This window comes from Salvelinus sp. IW2-2015, linkage group LG6.1, assembly GCF_002910315.2.
Source record: "Salvelinus sp. IW2-2015 linkage group LG6.1, ASM291031v2, whole genome shotgun sequence".
Lineage (NCBI taxonomy): Eukaryota > Metazoa > Chordata > Actinopteri > Salmoniformes > Salmonidae > Salvelinus > Salvelinus sp. IW2-2015.
Genome location: NC_036845.1, coordinates 12,381,812 through 12,408,841, shown reverse-complemented (window position 1 = coordinate 12,408,841; position 27,030 = coordinate 12,381,812). Strand labels below are relative to the sequence as shown.

Genomic DNA, 27,030 nt, shown 5'->3' with positions numbered 1-27,030 from the left:
GTTGAGGAGCCTTTTGGTCCTAGACTTGGCGCTCTGGTACCTTGCCGTACGGTAGCAGAGAAACAGTCTATAACTTGGGTGACTGGAGTCCCTGACAATTTTATGGGCTTTCATCTGACAGCGCCTTTTATATAGGTCCTGGATGGCAGGAAGCTTGGCCCCAGTGATGTACTGGGCCATTCCCACTACCCTCTGTAGCACCTTACGGTCAGATGCCGAGCAGTTGCCATACCAGGCGATGATGCAACCGGTCAGGATGCTCTTGATGGTGCAGCTGTAGAACCTTTTGAGGATCTGGGGACCCATGCCAAGTCTTTTCAGTCTCCTGAGGGGGAAAAGGTTTTGTTGTGCCCTCTTCACGACTATCTTGGTATGTTTGGACCATGATAGTTTGTTGGTGAAGTGGAAACCAAGGAACTTGAAACTCTCGACCCACTCCAGTACAAGCACGTCAATGTTAATGGGGGCCTGTTCGGCCCGCCTTTTCCTGTAGTCCACGATCAGCTCCTTTGTCTTGCTCACATAGAGGGAGAGGTTGTTGTCTTGGCACCACACTGCCAGTTCTCTGACCTCCTCACTATAGGCCGTCGTTGTTGGTGATCAGGCCTACCACTGTTGTGTCGTCAGCAAACTTAATGATGGTGTTGGAGTCGTGTTTGGCCACGCAGTCGTGGATGAACAGGGAATACAGGAGGGGACTAAGTACACACCCCTGAGGGGCCCCAGTGTTAAGGATCAGCGTGGCAGACGTGTTGTTGCCTACTCTTACCACCTGGGGGCGACCCGTCAGGAAGTCCAGGATCCAGTTGCAAAGGGAGGTGTTTATTCCCAGAGTCCTTAGCTTAGTGATGAGCTTCGTGGGCACTATGGTGTTGAACGCTGAGCTGTAGTCATTGAACATCATTCTCACATAGGTGTTCCTTTTGTCTGGGTGAGAAAGGGCAGTGTGGAGTGCGATTGAGATTGCGTCATCTGTGGATCTGTTGGGGCGGTATGCGAATTGGAGTGGGTCTAGGGTGTCCGGGAGGATGCTGTTGATGTGAGCCATGGCCAACCTTTCAAAGCACTTCATGGCTACCGACGTGAGTGCCACGGGGCGATAATCATTTAGGCAGGTTACCTTCGCTTCCTTGGGCACAGGGACTATGGTGGTCTGCTTGAATGTGAATGTTGACCTGTTTTAAAGGTCTTGCTCACATCGGCTACCGAGAGTGTTACCACACAGTCGTCCAGAACAGCTGGTGCTCTCGTGCATGCTTCAGTGTTCCTTGCCTTGAAGCGAGCATAAAAGGCATTTAGCTCGTCTGGTAGGCTTGCGTCACTGGGCAGCTCGCGTCTGGGTTTCCCTTTGTAGTCCGTAATAGTTTTCAAGCCCTGCCACATCCGACGAGCGTCAGAACCGGTGTAGTAGGATTCAATCTTAATCCTTTATTGACGCTTTGCTTGTTTAATGGTTCGTCTGAGGGCATAGCGGGATTTCTTATAAGCGTCCGGATTAGTCTCCCTCTCCTTGAAAGCGGCAGCTCTAGCCTTTAGCTTAATGCGGATGTTGCCTGTAATCCATCACTTCTGGTTGGTATATGTACGTACGGTCACTGTTGAGATTTCGTCATCGATGCGCTTATTGATGAAGCCGATGACTGAGGTGGTGTATTCCTCAATGCCATTGGATGAATCCCAGAACTTATTCCAGTCTGTGCTAGCAAAACAGTCCTGTAGTGTGGCATCCGTGTCATCTGACCACTTCCATATTGAGCGAGTCACTGGTACTTCCTGCTTTAGTTTTTGCTTGTAAGCAGGAATCAGGAGGATATAATTATGGTCAGCATTTGTGGGTTCGATTACAGGCTCAAAATGGCCAGAAATAAAGAACTTTCTTCAGAAACTCATCAGTCTATTCTTGTTCTGAGAAATAAAGGCTATTCCATGCGAGAAGTTGCCAAGAAACTGAAGATCTCATTCAACGCTGTATACTACTCCCGTCACAGAACAGCTCAAACTGGTTCTAACTAGAATAGAAAGAGGAGTGGGAGGCCCCGGTGCACAACTGAACAAGAGGACAAGTACATTAGAGTGTATAGTTTGAGAAACGGACGCCTCACAAGTCCTCAACTGGCAGCTTCATTAAATCGAACCCGCACAACACCAGTCTCAACGTCAACATTGAAGAGGCGACTCCAGGATATGCTGGCCTTCTTTTTCACGACCCTGTCTTTCGAATATAATTCGTAAAAATTCAAATAACTTCACAGATCTTCATTGTAAAGGGTTTAAACACTGTTTCCCATGCTTGTTCAATGAAACATAAACAATTAATGAACATGCACCTTTGGAACAGTTGTTAAGACACTAACAGTTTACAGATGGTAGACAATTAACGTCACAGTTATGAAAACTTAGGACACTAAAGAGGCCTTTCTACTGACTGAAAAACACCAAAAGAAAGATGCCCAGGGTGCCTGCTCATCTGCGTGAACGTGCCTTAGGCATGCTGCAAGGAGGCATGAGGACTGCAGATGTGGCCAGGCAATAAATTGCAATGTCCGTACTGTGAGACACCTAAGACAGCGCTACAGGGAGACAGGACGGACAGCTGATCGTCCTCGCAGTGGCAGACCACGTGTAGCAACACCTGCACAGGATCGGTACATCCGAACATCACACCTACGGGACAGTACGGGATGGCAACAACAACTGCCCGAGTTACACCAGGAACGCACAATCCCTCCATCAGTGCTCAGACGGTCAGCAATAGGCTGAGAGAGGCTGGACTGAGGGCTTGTATGCCTGTTGTAAAGGCAGGTCCTCACCAGACATCACCGTCGCCTATGGGCACAAACCAACTGTCGCTGGACCAGACATTGTTGGCAAAAAGTGCTCTTCACTGACGAGTCACGGTTTTGTCTCACCAGGGGTGATGGTCGGATTTGCGTTTATCGTCGAAGGAATGAGCGTTACACCGAGGCCTGTACTCTGGAGCGGGATCGATTTGGAGGTGGAGGGTCCGTCATGGTCTGGGGCGGTGTGTCACAGCATCATCGGACTGAGCATGTTGTCATTACAGGCAATCTCAACGCTGTGCGTTACAGGGAAGACATCCTCCTCCCTGATGTGGTACCCTTCCTGCAGGCTCATCCTGACATGACCCTCCAGCATAACAATGCCACCAGCCATACTGCCTGTTCTGTGCGTGATTTCCTGCAAGACAGGAATGTCAGTGTTCTGCCATGGCCAGCGAAGAGCCCGGATCTCAATCCCGTTGAGCATGTCTGAGACCTGTTGGATTGGAGCGTGAGGGTGAGGGCCATTCCCCCCAGAAATGTCAGGGAACTTGCAGGTGCCTTAGTGGAAGACTGGGGTAACATCTCACAGCAACAACTGGCAAATCTGGTGCAGTCCATGTGGAGGAGATGCACTGCAGTACTTAGTATCTGGTGTGGCCACCAGCTGCATTGACTGTTACTTTTGATTTTTACCCCCCCCCTTTGTTCAGGGACACATTATTCCATTTCTGTTAGTCACATGTCTGTGGAACTTGTTCAATTTATGTCTCAGTTGTTGAATCTTGTTATGTTCATACAAATATTTACACATGTTAAGTTTGCTGAAAAAAAACGCAGTTGACAGTGAGAGGACCTCTCTTTTTTTTGCTGAGTTTATATATTTTTGAATCCATTTCGAATTCAGGCTACCACTACAAAATGTGGAATAAGTCAAGGGGTATGAATACTTTCTGAAGGCACTGTACCTTTTCTTTGAGCACAGCTTATGTATAATGTGTTATCTCCTTAGTTAAAAGATCAAGGACATTGGGCCTCCCACCTTAGTGAAGAAATTCTTAATCTAGAATAAGTATATTAAATAATTGTCATGCTGGGATTTCTATTTGGACATTAATTGAGCTCAGTGTAGGCCTAAAGTCTTTGTCCGCTTTACTGTCTTTTCATTCCACCTTTAGGACATTTAGTATTTTCTGACTGGTGCTTAGCTGTTCTCTGAGCACACACAATCTCCGCTAGCTGTGTAATCTGATACGGTGCCAGGTAATATCTAGATAAGAGTGTGTCTGTAACGACTCTCCTCCTCCTCTTCATCCGAAGAGGAGGAGGAGAGTCGTTACAGAACCACCCACCAAATTACCAGAACCAAGCAGCGGGGAAAAGGACAGCAACCGCAGAAATCCCAGGACTTGTGGACTTGGGAGGACGAGTTGAACGGAGAAGGACCCTGGGCACAGGCTGGGGAGTATCGCCCCAAAGCTGAGCTGGAGGAAGCGAAAGCTGAGCGGCGGCGATATGAGGAGGCAGCACGGCAGCGGGACAGGTACGAGAGGCAACCCCAGAAATTTTTTGGGGGGAGGCTAGAGAGGAGTGTGGCTAAGCCAGGTAGCAGACCTGAGCGCACTCCTCGTGCTTATTATAAGCATCGCGTCACTGGTCAGGCACCGTGTTATGCGGTTAAGCGCACGGTGTCGCCAGTGCGTGCCCATAGCCCGGTGCGCTATAGAGCAGCCCCCCGAAAGTGTCATGTGAGTGTGGGCATCCAGCCGGGGCGTATTGTGCCTGCTCAGCGCGTCTGGTCTCCGGTACGCAGTTTCGGTCCAGGGTATCCTGTGCCGGCTCTGCGTGCTGTGTCTCCGGAGCGCTGGGAGGGTGCAGTGCGTCCTATGCCTACGCTCCGCTCGTACCGGGCAAATGTGGTAGTGGAGCCTAAGAGAGAAGTGCGCGTAGTAGGCACTAGATCTCCAGTGCTCATCCACAGCCCGGTTCAACCTGTGCCTGCACTCTGGAGGGTACGGGCTGGTGTAGTATTCCAGCCTGGGGGAGTGGTGCCAAGGCTGCGCACCAGAGCTCCAGTACTCCCCCACAGCCCGGTCCTTCAGGTGCCTCGTAACATCAAGCCTCCTGTAGGTCTCTCCAGCCTGGTGGGTCCTGTGGCAGCCCCACGCACCAGGCTGTCTCTCCGTCTCCTCCCTAACAGGTGTGCCCATCTGCCCAGCGGCGCCTGAACTGCCCGTCTGCCCAGCGGCGCCTGAACTGCCCGTCTGCCAGCGGCGCCTGAACTGCCCGTCTGCCCAGCGGCGCCTGAACTGCCGTCTGCCCAGCGCGCCTGAACTGCCCGTCTGCCCAGCGGCGCCTGAACTGTCCGTCTGCCCAACGGCGCCTGAACTGCCCGTCTGTCATGAGCCTGCAAAGCTGCCCGTCTGTCATGAGCCTGCAAAGCCGCCCGTCTGCCATGAGCCTGCAAAGCCGCCCGTCTGCCAAGAGCCTACAGAGCCGTCCGCCAGACAGGAGCCGCTAGAGCTTCCCAGCCGCGCGAGACCGATGCGACCGACAGCCAGCTCCGCCAGACCGGATCAGCCAGAGCCTTCTCCGCAAGACCGGATCAGCCGCAGGAGCCTGGTCCGCGCAGACCGGATCGCCAGAGCCCAGCGAGATCAGCCCCGAGCCGGTACGGCCATCAGCCAGAGCCTGTCGGACGGAGATCAGCCAAAGCCTTCCAGCCGGATCCAGCCAGAGCCTTCCGCCAGACCGCTCAGCCAAACCTCCACTCAGAGCCAGCAGCCGGATACAGACCCGGCGGCCTGTCCTGAGCTCAGTGCAGCCAGAGCCTTACCGCACCGACAGCCAGGAGCCGGCTTCCCGCCACCAACGACCAGGCCACGGTAGCCCGAGCTTCTCGCCAGACCAGGACCAGAGACCTCGCCAGCCGGATCAGCCAGAGTTCGTCGCCCAGCCGGACCAGCCAGAGCGGTCCCACCAGGACCAGCCTAGAGGCCGTCCAGCCAGGACCAGCCAGAGCCGTCCAGCCAGGACCAGCCAGAGCCAGCTAGCCAGGATCCGCCAGAGCCAGCCAGCCAGGATCCGCCAGCCAGTCCGGTGTTGTCCCTCAGTCCGGAGCTGCCGTCCCTCAGTCCGGGCTGCCCCTAAATCCAGCGGGACCCATGTCTAGGGTTCCCAGTCCAAGGTCGGTGGCGAGGGTCGCCACCTTGAGGAGGCCACAGAAGCGGGGATTTATTATGGTGGGATGGGATCCACGTCCTGCGCCAGAGCCGCCGCGCGGACAGATGCCCACCCAGACCCCCCCTAGACTTTTTTTTATGGTGCGTCCGGAGTTCGCACCTTAAGGGGGGGGTTCTGTCACGTTCCTGACCTTGTTTTCCTTTTGTATTGTTGTGTTTAGTGGGTCAGGACGTGAGATGGGTGGGCAGTCTGTGTTTGTTCTATGTTAAGTGTCAGGTTTAATTGACCTTGTATGGCTCTCAATCAGAGGCAGGTGTTTTCGTTTTCCTCTGATTGAGAGACATACATAGGGAGGTTGTTTCACATTGTTTGTCGTGGGTGGTTGTCGCTGTGTCTGTGTTTATTGCACCACACGGTACTGTCTCGTCTCTCGTTCGTTCTTTCCTGTTCATGAGTGCATTGTTTTTTATGTTCACCAGTTCAGGTCTGTTTAACGTTGTTTTGTAGTTTATGCAAGTATAAGTTTTTGTGTTCGTCTTCGTCAGCAAATAAATCTATATGTATTCACAACCCGCTGCACCTTGGTTTAATCCCTGCTCCTCCTCTTCGGATGAAGAGGAGGAGGAGAGTCGTTACAGTGTCAGTTCAGAGAAAGTCATTGATTTAATCTTAATTCTGCAGCTGACTGCGACTAGCCTTTTCCCCATCATGTGCACTGATGACTGATGAGCATGTTATAGAAAAAAATGTACAATCCCCAGTTTTATAGAGCTATAGCTTCCCTTTTTTCTTTGCCTTCATCTGTCCCTCTGACATTGTGAGCGAATCACAATTTTTTTGTGTGTTTATTGTCAAGCAAAACATTTAAAGATATCAACAAGGAAATGAACACGTGACGTGTTTGTCTGTACAGTACTTATGGACAAAGAAGTGCTAACATACAGTAAACGTGCAACAAATTACAAATACAAAACAGAAAGTAAAGCACTTACAGCATTAGGAAAAGCGCTATTATATAAATGATTATTAAAGTCAATATTATTCCATCATTAAATACAGTATCAGTACTCTAACTTGTGTCAGACTTCTCAGAACTAGTTTTTTGCAAATAAAATACAACCATCTCTTGACATCTCATCTTACTCTGTATACCAATCCATTGTGATCCTGTAATTAGAAAAGGTGTTTTCACCGACGGTAATAACTTAATAAATAGTACATGAACTGTACATGTATTGACCTGTTTCCTTTCAACAACATGCAGAAATCCATGACATTAGCCAGGTGCTTGTATTACCAAAAAAGGCCCACTGTTTAACACGTCATCAAGACATGAGTATCGGTATATATTTGTTGGAAGAGAAACGTTTTTCCCTTTTCAGCAATGTCACATTTGTTTAATTTTAGGAGCATCAATGTTTCCACTATTATTACTTAGGTGAGGTGGTCCGCCCTGTCTACCTCTGTTACTCTACCTTGAATAAATGGATTAATACATTACATTAGGTGTGGGCTGCCCTGAATATTGTTGTGGGGACCCTCAGGTCCTGCCTAAGGAAAAACATAGGATAGACACCAGGGCATCATACAATATATCGAACATGAATGCTGGCCCATGATCTGAGAGGTCTTGAACTCTGGCCTGGTCCATCTCACAGTAGGGAAAAACTAAAAGGGACGTGACTGACCAGCGAAACCAAGTTGAATTTTCTGATTGGTTGAGGTTCAAGGTTAGATACAGTTTCAGGGTTGCCTTCACAGGACTGTCAATAAGATGCAGGCCAGTCACATTATTTTAGCCTCTCCTCTCACAGTAGGCAGCAGGAAGTGCTGCGCATGGGAAGGTGGGCGGGCAGCTTGGTGTGCTGCCTGAAGCTGTTTTTCTTGTTGTTGAGCACTGGGGCGGCGGTGGCCAGGGGGGCCGTGGGGGTCTCCTGGGCAGCAGCAGGAAGCACTGCACTCTCCTGCACTACATTGACCTGCTGGGGAGGAGCTTCGGGCTTGGCCACGACCCCTTTGTTGTTGTTCTTAGTGTTCTTTTTTACTTTCTTCTCCTGGGGCTCGGTGGGGTCTGTGGGGTCCTCGGGGGCGCCCTCTAGTGAAGGTAAGGGCTCTGCAGGCAGCTCTGTGGGGGTGGGCTTGCCCTCTGCCTGCTCCTCGTTGGGAATGTTCAGGTTGGAGGTGGAGCGCTTGGTGTTGGTGCAGGTGGACCTGTGTGTTGGAACATATAAAAAAAAAAGAACTCATAAAGTATGTACAAAAGCAAAGCAAATTAGTAGCAGGTGTGTTTTTCTTATGCAAGCCCTTCGCTCCACAAACAGGCTGGTGTTGGAACCTTACTAACTATACAGAAGTGCAATTCAATGAACAGTTCACAGTCATATGATATAGGGCATCTTGCAGTATATCCCTACAGAAGAGATTGGTGTTGCCTCCTCCCCTGCTCCACTTACCCATTGGAGCTCCTGTCCTCRGAGTCCTTCTGTTCACTGCTGTAGCGGAGCTCTGCTGGAGTCTTAAACGACAGGTCCTTCTTCCCCTTCAGCCAATATGTCTTCATGTAGCCTTTACCCTGTGAATGGACAGAATTTAGGCAGCAATAGTACCGTGTTCATGATCCTTATGTTCAATACCTGTCATAACTCAGCCAATGGATGGGCCGCAAATGACAATTTCAGGACTTTTGAACTTTGATAAAACTCCTGAAGAGATCAAAATATATTTTAATAGAAAAAGATTTAAAAAATGGATTTAGTGTGGTACATTTTTGTCTGTTTGGCAGGTGGAGCATCACAGTGTCATGATGGAACATCGTACACATACCTTCACAAAGATCTTTCCTCTCTCCTCAATTATGTAGGGCTCATGTTCCAAGTGGTCCTTGGTGGTCTGGCTGATGTGGATCTGCATGCCCTGTACAGACAGACACACAGAGGCTGATGGCTGACATGGTGCTAACTATTCAGCTCACTCAATGTCGCATTAACCTACTTGCGGCCTACTTACGAAATAAATGATTTGCTATACAGTGCTAATTGATTGCGTCTATTGGGTAAATCCATTTCAATTCAATCACTTTTTGACAGCACCCCTTTTCATTTGAACAAATCCTTCCATAAAAAATGTGTCTATTGTAGAAGTGCTCAGAACGTGACCTTTGGACCTGAATGGCAAAACTTTCAAGAGATAAAGTTGCTCAAAGTTGACCTATTTTGCATACCCCACCATACCATGAGACATCCATGTCTTCATCACTGGAAAATATAAACGGTTGATAATTAGTATAATTTAAAAGCTTACAAACAGGGTTGTCAAACTATTTGATCATTTCTTTTTTAAGTATGTATTGTTTTAACCTTAAATGTCAATTATCAAAAAATGCGTAAACTCAGATTTAAAAAAAATATTCACATACACTGTAGCTTAGACCCTATTTGACATCATCAGAGGGTTTTGTGTTGTGACCAATGTTCCCTCTAAGCTGTGCGTGGGCAAGCAGCTCCCCGGGACTGCCACTCAGAACAAATACCAGCCTGCGCAGAGAAGCAAGAGATTTCCCCGTTAGTTAACACTATCAACGTTTCCCTTTACTGTGGGAATTGTGATTGAATCAACGCAATATTAGCCACATTCAAGGCAATACACCGAAACAAAACTAAATATGCAGGAGATTTTGTTGTAGGCAGAACACATCGGAGTAGGTTTCTATTGCAATGACAGGCACAACTCAGGCCCTTACTCTACACAGACCATAACCAATCAGAGCTGCAGTAGGCCTATATGCAAATAGGCCATTGCCAGATATGGATCTGTGCCATTCACTTTGAACTGGACTGTTTTTACAGCATGAGCGGTCATGAGTAGATGTGCTTGTTTTGAGATCAAAGCAAGAGCTACATGTAGCAATGTGTGCACATTTGTACATTTGTTCATATCCTTTGCTAGTTAGTAAGTTATTAGACCAATTATAGATCATTTTGTATTCAGCAATGGGGGAGTGATTGCTTCCTACAAGAGCACAAAACGTGTGCATTTCAAGACATCTTTGAAAAACGAGTCAGGTAAAGAGATTTTTTTGTCTTAAAGGTGCAGTTTTGTATTTTGAGATTAGGCATGAATAAGCTAAGTAGTCAATAGGCAGAGGGTAGCATAATTTGTCTGACTCTCTGTAATAATGGCATGGGAATAATTATGGGTTTTATTTTGTAAAGTGGTTTCTTGCATCAAACAACACATCATTTTCAGTCACCTCCTTGTCTGAAGGACAAGTGGATTAACAGGTTCATGTCAAGCCCTGCATGTTTTTTTCAAAAGTCTCATGGAATGTAGGCCTACTTTGAACACCACACATTGGCTCCTACTGTAGGCTCAATGATAGAACAGCTATTTCCATGTAAACATTTTATGGGATGCATTTTCTCTGTTTTTGATGGTCGGCCACTCTGGTAGACTTACGTTATGATCAAATAGCCACAGTAGCCTACTTGACCACTGTTAAAACTAACTTAGACCGGGTACAGCATCAGTGTTCACAGTAAATGTGCGCCGGAAGTTGCACAGAATCTTCACAACGTTCATGTTTGCACTCAGCAGACCTGAAATTTGCTCAGTGCCTACATTCTTTTGAGGGAACATTGGTTGTGACTGCCATTGGTTGAGACACAACATGCTCTTGAATACAGAGTGGGTGTCAATCAAAGAAATAGAACATGTATGGAACCTTTTGTTTAAATCAAAAGGAATGATGTCAAAAAGTGATTGAATTCACATGGATTTACCCTATAGTGAAGTTATGTTGTAATGTCAGCACTCACCACCCCATTGCTCTCCATGCGGGAGGCAGTGTTGACGGTGTCTCCAAACAGACAGTAGCGAGGCATCTTCAGCCCCACCACCCCAGCCACCACCATCCCTGAGTGGATCCCTGAAGGGAAACAACACACAATGACGTTAAACTGCTTTACTGAACCTGGATCAGTGGCTCTAGATTCAGGGTGCCTTAAGGAGTATAAATCTGGCAGCATTAACTGAGGAGCACAGTCAGGGCATGGCGAGACAATATCAAGCCTTTGACTTCCTTTTGACCGGATTATAAAGACACACCGTACAGTACAGTATGTGTATGCTTTATGTCTGTCATATGCAGGGTTGGGTAGGTTACTATATAAATGTAATCCATTACAGTTACATGACCAAAATTGTAATCAGTAATGTAACTTTTGGATTACCCAAACTCAGTAACGTCATCTGGTTACTTTTGAATTACTTTCCCCCTAAAAGGCATTAAAGGAAGACAAAAAGGATCCATCAAACATAGTGGTCTCTGACTTGTGGTCAGACTCGCTCAGGTGGAACAAACTTAAACGTGCACCTTTTTTTCAATGCTGAATTGAATGTCATTGAGAAAACAGAAAGGTGTCATCATGTATTTTGTTCCGCAATCGTCCTTTATGAATTTAAAAGTAATCCAAGAAGTAATCATCTAGTTTTTCCAAAGTATCTGTAATCGGATTACAATATTTTTGCTAGTAACGTATTACAGGTACAGTTTTTTTGTAATCAGATAACATGTAGTAATTATACTTCTATGGTAAGGCCCACTCCTGTCTACACTTTCTGTGCCATAGAAATAGAGTGACTAGATTGTATTTCAATGGTCTCTGCTCACCGACTCTGATCTGGATGTTGTCTCCAGTGGAGGGGTCTTTGAGGTGGTCGATGGAGCTCAGCATGTCCAGGGCCATGTCACATATGTGGTGGGCATGGAAGGTTGTCTTATTGGGCACACCTGCCACCACCATGTAGGCATCTCGGATGGTCTCCACCTGAATCCATGGGAATAAGAGTCAAGTAGTATGTTTAGAAGCATTACTGTATAAATTATATCATACCAATGAAACAGACTAAATATTCCACTCTGTAAAACATTGCTACAGCCACTCAATGCATGATAAGTCTGTGTTCTCCTTTTTGGTTGAGCCAACCTTGGTTGAGTATTCAGGCATATTGTTCCCACAGAGGCCCTTGTTTTGTATTGTCCCAGTTATTCACCTTGTAGACGTTGTGCTTCTCGCTGAGCGTGTCGAAGACGATGTAGATCTCGTTGAGCATGTCCACCACCTGCATGGGCGTGATGTGGATGCAGATCTCGTTGAACTTCACCACGTCGCTGAATAGGATGGTCACGTCCGGGAACACCTGGGGAAACGGAAAGGAAATACCAGCACACTTAAATGCTTGACATTGTGGCTAGTTGGAATACAATTGAGCCTTATTGTCATTGAATGTTTTGAGCCAATATGGAGGATAGTTTCCTCTACAAATTCTATGGCTGTGTCTGAAATGGCACCCTATTGCCTATATAGTGCATTATTTTTGGCCAGAGCCTGGGCCCTATATAGTGCCATATATAGGGAATGGGGTGCCATTTTGGATGCACCCTGTATATCTGTATATGTATCTGTAAATTTATGGCTGTGGGTTAGTACCTGGCATGTCTCCAGGGCCGTGATACCCTTCCTGAGCCGGTCAGCCACAGCTTTGGGGATCATGGCGTAGAGGAGGGAATCTCCTCTCTTCTTCTCCTCGTCCAGCTTCTTGATGATCTCCTGGAGCTGGGCATACTTCTGCTGCTCCTGGAGTGGGAGGAGCCACCAGAGAGAGAGAGCTGTCAGTCAACTAACTCCTCATCCTTCTTCAAATCCAGCCCGGCCCTTGAGATGGTCTTTGCCTCTCCCTTTCAGTGTGACCTATACACTGCATAGGTCTTTATTTGTAACTTTGAAAATGAAGCAGCCTATGAGCAGGACTGTGTGTGGGTATAGTAGTATGTCTTGCATTCTTAGATGAGGAAAACTTGGCACAGTTAGTAGAGGAGTTATCTGATGATGTTAACAATGTGCCAAAGTACGGTTGTGTGCTATTCCTATTCTAAAGGGTGGTATGTGGTATATATGAAATGTGTATGACTTACCTGGTCAAGAGCCAGCTGAAGTTCAGCCGACTGCTGTGTTCCGGCTAAGATGAGCTCTCGGCTGGAGTCATGTAGGTTCAGATCGTTCACATAGACGCCCATTTTAATCATGTCCTCCACTGTCTCTATACTGGAAGAGGAAGAAAAAAGTGGAAGAGGAATGAGAGAGACAGCAAGGATGGGGTGAGTGGCAGAAAGGGAGATAAGAAGGGATTGGAAAGGTAGAGGGAAGCGGATAAACGCAGCATGCAACAATTTCAACGATTTCAGCGATCTTACTGAGTTACAGTTCATAGGCCCACCCAATTGGAAGCCAGGCCCAGCCAATCATAATTAGTTTTTCCCCACAAAAAAGGCTTTATTACAGACAGAAATACTCTTCAGCTTTATCAGCTGTCTGGGTGGCTGGTCTCAGATGATCCTGCAGGTGAAGAACCCGGATGTGGAGCTCCTGGGCTGGCGTGGTTACACGTGGTTTGTGGTTGTGAGGCCGATTGGATGTACTGACAAATTCTCTAAAATTACGTTGGAGGTGGCTTATGGTAGAGAAATGAACATTAAATTCTCTGGCAACAGCTCTGGTGGATATTTCTGCAGTCATCATGCCAATTGCAAGCTCGCTCAAAACTTAAGACATCTGTGGCATTGTGTTGTGTGACAAAACTGCACATTTTAGAGTGGCCTTTTATTGTTCCCAGCACAAGGTGCACCTGTGTAATGATCATGCTGTTTAATCAACTTCTTGATATACCAGACCTGTCAGGTGGATGGATTACCTTGGCAAAGGAGAAATACTCACTAACAGGGATGTAAACAAATTTCTCCACAAATTTGGAGAGAACTATGTTTTTTGTGCGTACAGAACATTTATGGGATCTTTTATTTCAGCTCATGAAACATGGGACCAAATATATATTATGCATACTGAACATATTTATAGGCATATAGTAATATTATAAATATAGCTTATCATTGTTTTTATTATTTTCATATGCTAATAAACACAGACACACCATAAGGTAAGGACTATCTAAGGTAAGTGTTGGAGCCAAATTCCCTTACGTTCAGTCTCATTATGAACATTTATGGTTTGTCTTATTAGAATCGTAAAACATTGATTTATTGAAATCTTTCAAGTCTGCTCCCGCTCCCCCTCTCTGGTGCTCGAGGTCGCCAGGCTGCTTATCATTACGCACACATGTCACCATCGCTACTCGCATCAGCGCTTCATTGGACTCACCTGGATTCATCACATTATTAATTACCTCCCCTATATCTGTCACTTCCTCAGTTTCTTTCCCGAGTCAGCATTAATGTCGTTATGTTTCCCTTGTCCAGACGTTGTCTGTGTTTTGTTTCATGTCGGTTATTTATTTATTATTCAGTCCCTGTACTTGCTTCTCATCTCCCAGCGTCTGTCCTTACAGAATGCTGACAACCCAATTTGAAGCATCATGGAGTTTTTTTGTTTTTGTTGGTGACATCGGGTCCGGGTCCAGCGTCTGTCCTTACAGAAATCATGTTTTGGGTTTTCTATTATGGTAATTATGGGTATTTGAAAGCAATCAAATCAAACTTTATTTGTCACATGCGCCGAATATAACAGTGAAATGCTTACAGTGAAATGCTTACTTACAAGCCCTTAACCAACAATGCAGTTCAAGAAAGAGTTAAGAAAATATTTACCAAATAAACTAAAGTATAAAATAATAAAAAGTAACACAATAAAGAAACAATAACGAGGTACCGGTATGCAGGGGTTCCGGCTTAGTTGAGGTCATTTGTACATGTAGGTAGGGGTAAAGTAAATATGCATAGATAATAGACAGCAAGTAGCAGCAGTGTAAAATCAAATGGGGTGGGGGAGGTCAATGTAAATAGTCCGGGTGGCCATTTGATTAATTGTTCAGCAGTCTTATGGCTTGGGGGTAGAAGCTGTAAAGGAGCCTTTTGGTCCTAGACTTGCCGCTCCGGCACCGCTTGCCGTGCGGTAGCGAACTACTTGGCGCTCCGGCACCGCTTGCCGTGCGGTAGCAGAGAGAACAGTCTATGACTTGGGTGACTGGAGTCTTATACAATTTTCTGGGCTTTCCTCTGACACCGCCTAGTATATAGGTCCTGGATGGCAGGAAGCTTTGTCCCAGTGATGCACTGGGCCGTACGCACTACCCTCTGTTGCGCCTTAAGGTCAGATGCCGAGCAGTTGCCACACCAGGCGGTGAGACAACCGGTCAGGATGCTCTCGATGGTGCAGCTGTAGAACTTTTTGAGGATCTGGGGACCCATGCCAAATCTCCTGAGGGGGAAAAGGTTTTGTCGTGCCCTCTTCACTACTGTCTTCGTGTGTTTGGACCATGATAGTTCGTTGGTGATGTGGACACCAAGGAACTTGAAACTCTCGACCCACTCCACTACAGCCACATCGATGTTAATGGGGGCCTGTTCGGCCCGCCTTTTCCTGTAGTTCACAATCAGCTCCTTTGTCTTGCTCACATTGATGGTCTAGGGCACATATGTCAGAGTCAAGGCCCGCGGGCCACATCCGGCCCGCGAGAAGGTTTTTTACGGCCCCTGGGATGATCTTGATTTATTATTAGAACCGGCCCGCAGACCGCAGCAAGCCGGCAGCCCGCAGATCTTTTACACGCACCAATACTACATTTCCCACAATGCAACGGTGACGCACCGAGCAGTAGGCTGCTTCATTTCAATATTTATTGGCACAGCAGTCGTCAGCATCACAGTAAAATTAACTTTCAGATACCCATCAAAAATGGCAAAACGGAAGGTGGACACTGAGAACCGGGGGTTTCAAACAAGGTGGGAGTCGGAGTATATGTTCACGGAGGTAGCTGGAAAACCTGTGTGTCTTCTGTGTGGAGAAAGTGTGGCGGTACTGAAAGAGTATAATCTGAGACGACATTATGAAACGAAACACGCGGACAAAAACAAGAATATGGACATGGAACAAAGGCTACAAAAGGCAGAGGAATTAAAACGAGGCCTCAAATCTCGACAGGCTCTGTTCAAAAAAGCCAAATCACAAGGCCAGGCTGCTGTCAAGGCCAGTTTTATTTTGGCAGAAGAGATCGCTAAATCAGCCCGGCCATTTACGGAGGGGGATTTCATCAAAAACCATAAGAAAATATTGCTTTATTTATCTGATCATATTGGAATATATTTGTTAGGTTTTCAGTAGGTTCAATTAGGTTCACTAGACTATATGCGTCATTTAAAAATTTTTCAATGAACATTCGAACAGTCCGGCCCTCGGCTTGTAGCTAAATTTTTTATTTGGCCCTCCGTCCATTTGACTTTGACACCCCTGGTCTAGGGTATCCGGAATGATGCTGTTGATGTGAGCCATGACGAGCTTTTCAAAGCACTTCATGGCTACCGAAGTGAGTGCTACGGGGCGGTAATCATTTAGGCAGGTTTAGGCAGGTTACCTTCGCTTCCTTGGGCACAATTGTGGTCTGCTTGAAACATGTAAGTATTACAGACTCTGTCAGGGAGAGGTTGAAAATGTCAGTGAAGACACTTGACAGTTGGTCCGCGCTTGCTTTGAGAGTACACATCCTGGCAATCCGTCTGGCCCCGCGGCTTTGTGAATGTTGACCTGTTTAAAGGGTCTTGCTCACATCGGCTATGGAGAGTGTTATCACACAGTCGTCCGGTACAGCTGGTGCTCTATGCATGCTTCAGTGTTGATTTGCCTCAAAGCGAGCATAAAAGGCATTTAGTTTGTCTGGTAGGCTCGTGTCACTGGGCAGCTCGCGGCTGGGGTTCCCTTTGTAGTCCGTAATAGTTTTCAAGCCCTGCCACATCCGACGAGCGTCAGAGCCGGTGTAGTAGGATTCAATCTTAATCCTGTATTGACACTTTGCCTGTTTGATGGTTCATCTGAGGGCGTAGCGGGATTTCATATAAGCGTCCGGATTTGTGTCCCACTCCTTGAAAGCGGTAACTCTAGTCATTAGCTTGATGTGGATGTTGCCTGTAATCCATGGCTTCTGCTTGGGATATGTATGTACGGTCACTGTGGGGACGACGTCGTCAATGCACTTATCTTATTGATGAAGCCGATGACTGAGGTGGTATACTCCTCAATGCCATTGGATGAATCCCGGAACATATTCCAGTCTGTGCTAGCAAAACAGTCCTGTAGCGTAGCATCTGTGTCATCTGACCACTTCCGTATTAAGCGAGTCACTGGTACTTCCTGCTTTAGTTTTTGGTTGTAAGCATGAACCAGGAGGATAGAATTATGGTCAGATTTGACAAATGGAGCCTTACCTTGGCAAAACCCCCTTCTTCCCATGTTCCCCTTCCCTATACCTAATTTGTGGTTTGGTATTATGGCTCAGGTAGGCCTGGATGGACTATAGTCCATGAAATTATCTTTGTTTGTAAAATACCTTTTTGTTTGTTTTTATACTATCGAAGCTTTTGATTCTCCTTTTTTGGTTGCTTTGTAAGCGCGTCTGACCGTGGCATCACATAGCTGTAGCCTCAAGGCAAGTTTTGAATTGGATTACGTATTGCCTTTATAGTCAGATAAMGACTAGGTACTGTAAGGATGTTGTYGGTGGTCTTACATGGGKGTACTGAGGAAGATGAGCGAGTCCCACTGGGGGACGTACTTCATTTGACCCTTCAGGTGGAGGGGCTTCTTGGGAGGTTCCCTCATATCCTCGAAGATAGTTTCACTGCACTTCCCTGGGGATGACGAAGAGCAGGGTCATCCACAGACATAGAACTTGGAAACATTGGTTTGAAATGTAGAATTGTCACCAACAATGTAGCATGTACGCTTATTTCGGTGAGCTGAACAGGTGGGAAGATAGATAAAAAGAAGTGTGGAGGGCGAGGAAGAAGGGGTTCTCACCGGTGACAGTCTGGAAGGCGAGCAGCTCGATGTCCTCTCCCCCTGAGTTGGCTGAGCTGTTGTACTGAGTCAGAGCACTGCTGAACTCCTGGTCTCCCTTCATCTCCTCCACAGACTTCACATCTAATGGGCCAGAGGAAAGGAGGGGATGAATGACGGAGGGAGGGAGGGAATGAGATAGGGAGGGAGAATGGGTTGCTGAGTGAGTGACATTTATTTAATGCATTTCACTCATGCTTATAACAGCACTGACAGAGATATTTTTTATTGTTACACATATTGGAAGAATTTCAAACCCCAGTGCAGTCAAAAATGAGATTTTCCTGTGTTTTATATATATTTCCACACTATGAGGTTGGAATAATACTGTGAAATTATGAAAATGATTATAATACCCTTTTAGTGTAAGAGCTGTTTGAAAGGACTGCTTGAAATGTCAGCCTTTTTGGTGGGATGGAGATTTAGCCTGCCTGTTGACATCACCAGGCAGTAAGTTAAGTGAATAGACCAATACGAAAGAGAGTTCCAAACCTCTCTGCAAATAACAGCTAGTTTTCCCCTCCCCACTCCCAGACAGTCCTAGCAAAATTCTTGTTTAAGAAATTGCTCTTTACTAAGAAGCAATTTTTTCTTTCTTTTTGATAATTTTAGTTGAAACAATCACAGTAACTTACTTAATTGTTACCCAGAAATGATTTGATATTGAGATAAAAACAGCTGCATTGGACCTTAATTAATCAAAATCACTTAAACATTAGACATGTGCTAGAGATTGTTAGGGACAAAGTACTCCCCTCTCCTGTCGGTTGACTGTGGCGACGGGCGGACCCTTGACTTCTCTGTACCTCTCTCTTCCTCTCTCTTGGGTTTCTCGCTCTCCTCTTTTCCCTCATCTTCCTTTTCCTTGCTCAGTTTAGGGACATTCACCTTCTGCTTGCTCTCCACCACAGCTTTGGACAGTAGCTCAAACACATTGTTAAGGTGGGTGTAGATCTGAGGGGAAGCATGGAAACAGATGACTTCAGTCAAATCCAGGGCCCGTATTCACAAAGCGTCTCAGAGTAGGAGTGCTGATCTAGGATCAGGTCCACACTGTCCGTGTAACCTTATTTATTGTGATTGTGAAGGCAATGTTGATCCTATATCAGCACTCTTACTCTGAGATTCTTTATTCTGAGACTGGCCCTGATACATGCAGACATAGTGATGCTTAAAGGTCCCGCACAGGTATCCTATTTCCCAAGTAAAAATGCCTTTGAATGACAAAAACATCACCCATAATATTTGTACACTATTAAAATGCTCAGAATTGAAGAAATGTTACATTCTCTCTCATTTCTAACTATCAGGAAGCCTGAAAGAGCAGGCTGAGTGGGCAGGGAGCTTATATTCATGAGCTCGCCTTGACTGACAGCTCTTTGAAACGCCCTTGTGGTCGTTGTAACAAGGTAAACAATGGGCCACATGTCATTGATGAACAGGTAAACAATGGGCCACATGTCATTCCTAGCCTAAATTTTTGGCTCAACCCATTTTCTCTGCAAAATGCTCTCATAGTCAACAGAACTGTTGGATATCAGACAAACAGCAGCAATTGCATTTGTTTTATTTTATAACTAATTACAGAATACAGCTCACTGATACACTTCTTCACAAGAATAGTAAAGCCTGAGTGATCTTAGAAGCTTACACATAAGAGAATATACAAACAGCATACAATAAGTGTACTGGACAATTTATTGGTGCCTCTGCATTAAATCAAATAACATTTTATTGGTCACATACACATATTTAGCAGATGTTATTGCGGGTGTAGTGAAATGCTTGCATTATAAATAACAATATGTTCAGAATTATATGTATTGATCAGACATTTATTTGATCATTTACAATATGACAGCACAGCCCAAAATATTGATCAACATGAACACTCATGAGAAATAATGGTGAGAAATAATGGTGAGACATCATTGGACATGAGTCAAATTGAGTCGTACAATTTGTAACACTAATCTCCCATCCAAATGCTAGAAAAAAACATAGAAATGAACAAAATGTGATATCATATCATGTAAAAGTTAATTACTTAGGCTTTAGGTAATGCAACCAACCACAGAGATTGATGGGGAGGGGGACCCATGTACCCCGCTTCAATCAAGCAGACTTCAGTCACCCACTTGGCTTCAGTCACCCCCAAGATTGAAGCGGGACACTATGGCCTCCTCCTTGTCAGAACTCTCACACTGGGCAAACAGGGGTGCTGGGATGGACAGCTCACACAGCTTCCCCAGCTTCCCCACATACTGTAACATGCTGGATCAAGCGTGGCCTTGTTGAAGAGTAGATCCAGGAAGCTGTCTACATAGCCTGTAATGTTTATGAAAAGGGAAATGTTTGTTAAATGGGTAGTGAATTTATTTTCCTTTATTTACTGTTCCGAGTTATGATGCTATTGATTCGTTGATGTCGTGATCTATTCATTTTACAATGTGTTTTTGAAGTACTCAATTTGAAATATGCAATATTTGGTTGTGCACTTTTTTGTGAAACGTTTCAATGTTTGTATTTTGAATTTTTGTGTGCCTGAAATGCTTAATTGGTGCAGATTTGAAATGAAGAATAGTACTTAATTCGTTTTTTGGTGTATCTGTAGTTACACTTTTTATATTTGTGAACATTTTTATTTCACTACATTCCTAAAGAAAATAATGTACTTTTTACTCCATACATTTTCCCTGACACCCAAAAGTTGTCTTTACATTTTGAATGCTTAGAAGGACAGGAAAATTGTAATTTTCACAAACTTATCAAGAGAACATCCCTGGTCATCTCTACTGCCTCTGATCTTGCGGACTCACTAAACACAAATGCTTCGTTTGAAAATGATGTCTGAAGTGTTGGAGTGTGTCCCTAGCTATCAGTAAATAAAATCTAAAGAAAACTGTGCCATCTGGTTTGCTTAATAAGTCATTTGAAATGATTTATACTTTTACTTTTGATACTTAAATGTTTTAGCAATTATATTTACTTTTGATACTTAAAACTTCTTGTGGATAGGGGGCAGCATTTTCACATTTGGATGTAAAGCGTGCCCAGAGTAAACTGCCTCCTACTTAGTCCCAGATGCTAATATATGCATATTATTATTAGTATTGGATAGAAAACACTCTGAAGTTTCTAAAACTGTTTGAATCATGTCTGTGACTATAACAACTTTTTTGGCAGGCAAAACCCCGAGGACAAACCATTCAGACTTTTATTTTTGAGGTCACTCTTTTCAATGGGTTTTCATTGGGAATCCAGATTTCTAAGGGACCTTCCTGCAGTTCCTATCGCTTCCACTGGATGTCAACAGTCTTTAGAAATTGGTTGAGGTTTTGCCTTTGAGAAATGAAGAAGTAGCCATGTTCAGAATGAGGCTCCAGTGAAGTGTACTGTTTGTTAGAGGCGCGTGACCAGAAAGCATGCTACACATTGTTTTCCTCCGGTTTTGAACACAGATCATCCCATCTTCAATTTTATCGATTATTTACGTAAAAAAATACTTAAAGTTGTGTTACAAAAGTAGTTTGAAATATTTGGACAAAGCTTACAGGTAACTTTTGAGATATTTTGTAGTCACGTTGTGCAAGTTGGAACCGGTGTTTTTCTGGATCAAACGAGCCAAATAAATGGACATTTTGGATATATATCGACGGAATTAATCGAACAAAAGGACCATTTGTGATGTTTATGGGACATATTGGAGTGCCAACAGAAGAAACTCGTCAAAGGTAAGGCATGAATTATATCTTTATTTCTGCATTTGTGTTGCGCCGGGAGGGTTGAAATATGATGGTCTGTGTTTGTTTGCTTGGTTGCTATCCTCAGATAATAGCATTGTTTGCTTTCGCCGTAAAGCATTTTTGAAATCTGACACGTTGGCTGGATTCACAACAAGTGTAGCTTTAATTTGGTATATTGAATGTGTGATTTCATGAAAGTTTAATTTTTATAGTAATTTATTTGAATTTGGCGCTCTGCATTTTCACTGGATGTTGGCCAGGTGACGTCCCACATATCCCAGAGAGGTTTTAAGTATATTTATAACGAAATACTTTTAGACGTTTAGTCAAGTAGTATTTTACTGGGTGACTTTCACTTTTACTTGAGTAATTTTCTATTAACATATCTTTACTTTTACTCAAGTATGACAATTGGGTACTTTTTCCACCACTGGAAATGAATAAATGGCTTACAGTATGTTGGGTCTGTCTTCACATGTTTCACAGCATATCCCCCCCTTCTTTGCCTTTGGAAAGCAGATTTTGTATCACAGCATTCCTGCTGTGGTGGTGGCCTGGGAATCTGTGCAGACAAAATAGATGTTGAATTTTCTAAAATGTCTATCATTACAGCTTGATGATAGTGAAAATACCAAAAGTAGATGAAAAGTGAAAATCATAATGATACTTACATTATGGTCAGCGCTTGCAAGACCCACTGTTCCAATGTCAATGATGGTATTGCATCCGTCTTTAGGATTAGCTTCCTGGCAAGACCAATCGAATATTCTCCCCATTTGATAAAGCAACTTCGCTCAAAATGTGCACTGCACACCCGTGACATAATTGTAATTTTCAGTGCAGCCTGTCCACCCAAAATAACAATGAGACACTGCTGTCGGATGTCTTCTTTCTTCAGAAAATAGTGTAACGTTAAATTTACACTATGGCATCCAGTCACAATGTGCTTTTCCCCGGTATGCTGGTAAGTAGCTTGCTAGCTAACAGTCACACCACAGATGAAAGGCTACCAGTATATTTAAAAATATATATATTATTTGGTTGTACGTTCTGCTTGAGCTAGCTACTAGTAGCTTGCCTACGGTTTGTAAACAAAGCCAAAGCAAGGCATAGGAACACATGCAATTATGGTTTTAAGGCAGTACATATTTAAATTATTTAAGATGATAAGACGCTACTGGTGTATTACATTTCCGGCTTTATGTGACGTTGGATAAAGCCTGACTGAATCCAAGTGTTTGACAAGGGGAGGGGACCAGTAACTTTATGATCAAACATTATCAATGTGCCAGCTACAGCCATTCTTCATACTTGGGTTACCCTACTTTGAACTGATTTCATCCAAATATCATCCAATGTGATGAAAAACATGATTTTCAATGTTTGTGACCATTAAAGGGGGTTGTTGAATGTTACTAAATAACCCAAATATCCACTAAAAAACTCTCTGGATTGACAACAATAGCCTAGGTAAGTGGAAAAACCATACCAAATGTAACAGAACCCTCATCCCCCTCTCTCTCCCCTCCTGTACTCACGTTGTCCCAGCTGAACTCCAGCATGGGCCGCACCAGGGTGAACTCTTCGTTGACCTTCTTGCCCTGCAGGTCGGAGAAGACCTCCTTTAGGCCGTCCCCAATGCGGTACATGGTCATGTCCCGGCGGAAGATCACACTAAAGGGGAACATGTCGAAAAAGATGCCCCTCTTCATGGGTAGCTTCTCGTAGCCCGGGGCCGTCTTCTGCTGGGGCATGCGGTGCTTGAAGGCAGCGTTGTCAAAGTTCATCTTGTAGATCTGCGGCAAAGAGACATCACGGCAACGCAACTGTGAGGATCTTAAGGTTGTGAGTATCATGACAATCGGGCCTGAAACTAAAGTTGTTTGACAATGGGGCAAACAGTAGCACTTGGAAAGTGATGCACTCCTAGGTCGGAGGAGTTACTTCCGCGTGCGCTGGGGTGTACATAAGATTGTTGAAAAGAAGTAGCTTCAGATAGGTAGATGCCCACAGTACAGTACATACCACATATGTCATCTTCTCAGTCTCTTCTTTGGACAGGATCTCAACTTCAATGTCTGTATTGTAGAACTGCCTTCCCACTTGAGACAGCTGGCCTACAGTATGGGAAGAGAGAACAAGTATTTTTACAGTTTGGAGATGTGTGACATGCATCCTATGTATAGTATTACCAAATATAATATAGTGCGTTCAGAAAAAGAGTGTTTGCTATGTTTGTCCTCTGTGGTGCTCCCTACCTACCTTTGACAAACTGGGTGAAGCCCTTGCGGGTGCTGCGGTAGTGCAGGGTGAGGCTGGTCTCACACTCCTCCTCCACACAGAAGCTGGGAGGCTGCACCTTGGGGAAYGAGAAGCGGAAGTACTCGTGCAGGTTGTCCAGCTCATTGATGAAGTCACGCACATTACGCCCCAACACCTGGATGAATGGARAAGGGATWAATAAMGARATTACACACACARACACCAGTGTATTMATRATTGATTAGGGCCAATTATGCCWAGTGTTAACTKAGACACTTGAGGAGGGCCACTAGGCACRAGGTCACCTTGAGAATCCTCTCGTAGCCYTAGTTCCCGATCCTCTTCACCATGTAAACCCCGAAGGCATACATGAGCTCATCATGGGTCTTCCCCAGGACCTCGCCWGCTGCCTTGGCRAGCCGCAGGATCAGGTTGTCACTGCAGGGGAAGAAGGAYGATACCTAGATATGACATTTACATMMACATTTTAGTCATTTAGCAGATGCTCTTATCCAGAGRGACTTACAYTTAGTGCATTCATTGACCTGTTGMCTYTGTGTGTGTTATGTATTGATGGTCTATGTWAACTTGWTGTGCTTTTGCRAAGTCTYTCAGGAAAGAGATTCAAGTGAAACCTCAMGTGACTTCCRTTCCTGGTAAAGTTAGAATATAAAGTAAARWTGACGCATATMATGGGTACAGAGAWYTAGTTWGCRCCGACAGTTAGATGGGATATGGCCGTACTTGTACATCTGATGGCGGACAAACTTGAGATGCGGTATCTCTGCCCGGGCCTCTATCAGTCTCCATACATCCTCTCCGTACGACTCGTTYATATAATCATTCACTGCTTCCAAGTACAGGCCGTACATCTTAAGGGGGTTGGGAACCTCCAGATTTCTGCCAAGTTTAACTGCTTTACTGAGGAACGGTAAGGAAAGAAAAAGTTGAATGAACTAGATGTTAAAAACTATGAAGTCCCTCATTATTCATTGTCACAAAATGTTTCCAAAAACAATAAATCATCCCTTTTGGGTATCTTGAATAGGATTGACATGAAACAATATGAATGAGGTTTTCAGACAGAGCCAGATTCTCCCCTTTGAAATCTTGCTCTACTCACAGCTCTATTCTATAACTAGCACATGTGCAGTACTTGCATTTTACATGTAGTATTTAACCAATGAGTAAAAAGAAAATCAATCTCACACCTATATCACAAACACATTTTCACATGCACACAAATCATGCATACATATACAGGCACAATGAGTTACTTTACATTCTTACCCTGAGGTCTTAGTGCCAGGTAACCTCCTCAAACACCTCCCTACCTAAGCACACTGTTACACAATACTCTTTTGTCAGTGTTGATCAGAATACTTTTACAATAGCAGAAGATTATCCTTTAAAGACTCATCTTTAAATAAAACACTACACTGCACAGTGTTGCCTCTAGTCTATGGCACCTCGGACCTAAAATTGTCCGGAATCTATGTTCCACACCATTTAGCCCGCTAACACAAATGTTTCCCCATAGTATATCAAAAGTTTTCCAAAAGAAAAAGCAGAAGAAGAGGGTGAAAATATGGGTCCCCTACCTGCAGTCCCTCAGTGGTATGTAATTCGCTGGTCCAACTGCGGGAGCGAATGCCAAAATGCTGCTCCCTGATCTGACTGGCCAAACACCTGCTCGTGACACTGGCCCTCTTCAGACACTTCTCTATCAAGTCAATGGGTGGCAGGGCCTAAAATAAGAGTGCCAAGGCATGTTTCTGGCAGGTACCAAAGAAAAGGTAATAGTGGTGACTTTCTAGCTCGCTGAAGACATATCAGGCCAATGTGTGTGTGTACTGTAAGTCTGTGTTTGGATCTTGGTTATGAATGCCAAAAGTAAAAGTGTGTGGGCTTATTGTGGGGAATCTCTCAAGAGGGGCATGCCCCCCCTGTGATATAAGTCTAAATGTTTTAAATAAATCAATATACTGTATAATTGTACATATAGGGCTGTGGACTATGAAGTGCATTGTGACAAATATATATATTTTAAAAATAAGTAGCCTCTCTAAGCCTAGGTTATGGGATGGGCAACGTCTGGAGCAGCCCTTCAATGGATTTTCGGGGTTTGATTTGTTCATTCAAATTAAATTAAATTAATTGCAGTCCGGATAAAGGGAAGATATTTAAAGATATAAATATATATCTATCAGGTTTTAGAAGTTAAAGTGTAACCTGTAACCCCCCCCCCCCAAAAACAAATAATGTGTTGGAGCATTGGTGTAGCCTAGGCTACAGATGCTCGTGAAGTGCTCTATTGTAATGCTATGCTAAACGCACCCGTTATCAGCACCCGCGGGAAAATTGTGTCTCATGTTGCAAGTACGGTTGGATTGAGAAAGCCCTGGGAGTGTGAACATTGTCTTGATGGTGCTTATTGAGGCAATGGTTTTGCCCGTTCTATAAACTCTGAAGGGGAGGGAGAGTATATATCAGCTATGTTGTTAGCCTGTAGGGCAGGCTATATACCTATTGTCCAAGTAGGCCAAATCTACCCGTAGCCTGTTTCCAAAAACCAAATCCTTTGGGATTGATAACAGGTTGGTTTGAATAACTACTACAAATATTCACAAATATGGTGCACCAGCCATACCACTTTTGGCCAAGACCGACTGATCTCCCCACCCCACCAGCCTTCCTGCATCCCGCGCGCAGAATCAAGCTAATTATACAAATATAAACACTTAATTTTCGAAGCTTTAGTTCCGTTGTAAAGCAGTGTGACGGTGCCCCTTTGCGAATATTTAGAGAAAAGTAGATGAGCGCACTCACTCACTTGTCGGTCGAGCTTATTCTGTCTGTGTGAATAGGCTCGACCGACAACTGATTAGGTTTTCATGCGCTCATCTACTTTTCTCTAAATATTCGCTAGGGGGCACCGTTACAACGCTCCCCATTCAAATGAAAACATCAATGGACGTCAACAGAGAGAGAAACTACACTGCCACTAGTGATGGGCATTCCGAGTATTTTCGGTGAGTATTTTTGGTTCACGTAAAAGAGCCGTCTCATTTGGTTCCCAAACGCCTCTTCGTTTAAAATGCTTAACATCTACGTAGAACCATGAAACAAATAGCAAATATCCAATACAAAGCACAAAAG

General features: G+C 44.7%; 1 pseudogene; it reads right to left on the bottom strand.

Moving 5' to 3' along the window:
- Nucleotides 1–7,310: 7,310 nt before the first annotated feature.
- LOC111964655 (soluble guanylate cyclase gcy-31-like) overlaps nucleotides 7,311–27,030 on the bottom strand; it is a 57,228-nt pseudogene continuing 37,508 nt past the window's right edge.